The following is a 2,369-nucleotide window of genomic DNA, read 5'->3' on the forward strand; positions in this document are numbered from 1 at the left end:
CTCCAGACAGCCGCCCAGTATTCGGTGCAGTCACTAGGAGTCCAAGAAACTCACTTCATGCCTCCTCCTCCCACCAACCACCCGTAGCCCGAGGCAATCAATCACGAGTCGAAGTGACCCTCCGTTCCTCCTCCTTCTCCAGATAACCCCCCGGGTGTTCAGGAGCAGTCCCTCTGAGTGGCTCTGAATCCACGTGACCTGCTGCAGGGTCCTCTGGGCAACCGCCCGGAGCTCTGGTGCGGCCACTCAAGACCAAGCGTCCCACCACGCTTCTCCTCCAGGCAGCCCCCTGTGTTCAGGAGCTGTCCCTTTAAGACCAAACAACTCACCACTCGCCTTCTCCTCTGAGCAGCCGCCTGGAGCTCTAATGCAGTCACTGCGAGTCCAAAGGACCCACTGCGCTCCTCCTCCTCCTCCTCCTACTCCTCCGGGCAGGCCCCGGGGTTCAGAAGTGGTCAGAGTCCAAACAGCTCGCCACGCAGCCCCTCCTCTGGCAACCGCCTGCAGCTCCGGTGCAGTCACCCGAATCCAAGCGGCCGCGCTCCTCTTCCTCCTCCTCGTCCTCAGGGCAGGCCCCGGGGTTCAGAAGCGTCGTTCTGAGTCCAAACAGCTCGCCGCGCGGCTTCTCCTCTGGCAACGCCTGTAGCTCTGGCGCAGTCACTGCGAATTCAAGTGGCCACGCTCCTCCTCCTCCTCCTCAGGGCAGGCCCCGGTGTCCTGAGTCCACACAGCTCTCCTCGCCACTCTTCCCCTGGGCAGCGCCGGAGCCCCAGTGGTTGCTCCGAGTCCCAGCGCTGTGCCGAGCGGCCTCCTTTTCGGCGCTCCCAGCTGTCCGAGTTCACTGCTCCAGGGGGGGGGGGGTCTCGCCGGCAGTTCTACTTCACAAAGTTTCCTGCGTTCCGGGACCCCGTCCCATCCGGGATGCCCCCCCAGGGGGTGAGAGTCACCCGGCTGCTTTGAGTTGGTCCCAAGCGTCTCAATATCTCCTCTTTTGAATCCTGAGTCCTGGAGCAACATGAAATGCAGCCACCCTCTAGGCCGCCATCTTGAAACCTCGGAATGGCTATAGAATTTCAAAACAAATAGCCCCAAATGCAATCTTCAGAGCAATGTGAATAAGTATGAAAGGACAATCCGTAATATCACCACATCTGAATGTGTTAGTAATTCTGATACTTTGAAGTCTCTTCATTTGTTATAACTTAAGGTTGTATACCTCTGTTTTCTTTGTGAGAATTCCTGAGGAATTGTTGAATCATTTGTTTTGCAAATATGGAAATACTCTGACTTCTCAATGTATCAATAAAAATGTCCCAAAGAGGACAAAATTGGTTGAGATTCCTATTTGTACTGCTCATATTTATGTCCAAAAATCCAATTAAGCACATCGTGTTGAAATCATGAAATCATTTCAGGAGCTGTATATGGCTTTTGGAAAAAAAAAAAAAAAGAAGAAGAAGAGTTTGGCAGTAAATAAGGGAATTTCCTCGAAGTTTCTGAACGCTTATATTATTCTCAGAGTGAGTGTGCCAATAGGGCACTTGGAACTTGTCTGTTTTGCTGGGGAATTTGTATCATTGTATCCATGAGAAAAGACAGCAAATTTTATTTGGAGAATGCAATGAAATGAACAATGGTCATCTGGTGGTTAGGGACAAGCTGAATATTTCCAAGTGTTTTTTTTTTCTCTGCAGTCCTAGAATGTCTTACATGTACATTCCAATGAAATGTCCTCAGAACTATCTTTCTAGGCAAGAGCAACACTTCCAAGGATTGTGCTCTAAGTCTATGATATTCTAGACTGTCAACAGCAGCTCTGTCTTTATTCCTGTTCTTACCTTCTGCCCCATCATCTGCCTCATTCTTCATACAGATATTTTCCATACTTCTCCCTTACACAGAGTAAAAATAACTATTTTCCTTGTATATTCTTGCTTTTAATTTACTTAATAAATATTAACTCATTGATTGGATAATCCATTTTAGCATAATCGATATTACCTAGTTACAGAGCAATATGGCACCCTGTATTTGGGGGCATGCCACTCATTGTCCGATGTGCTTATCATCTTTCTATTATTGGCAATAGTAATAGAATTTACCATTTTCTATTATTTTTCCTTTTTCCATTTTCTCAATTCCTGAGTAAAATAATTTACCTAAATGAAAAGATTGCACCATATCCTGCCTTTTCAAATTTCTACTTAAGCTAAACGAAGTTTGTTGTTTTCTAAGTAATTATCTACTGATTGTAGTAACACTCATTACCCTGATTTTATGTTTCAGCCTAAAGACTGACCTTTGAATTTATAATTTCCAGACAATTATTTTTTTCATATTATACCATTTCTATTGGATTATAGTTACAA

The sequence above is a fragment of the Sciurus vulgaris genome (assembly GCF_902686455.1).
Source record: "Sciurus vulgaris genome assembly, chromosome: 5".
NCBI lineage: Eukaryota > Metazoa > Chordata > Mammalia > Rodentia > Sciuridae > Sciurus > Sciurus vulgaris.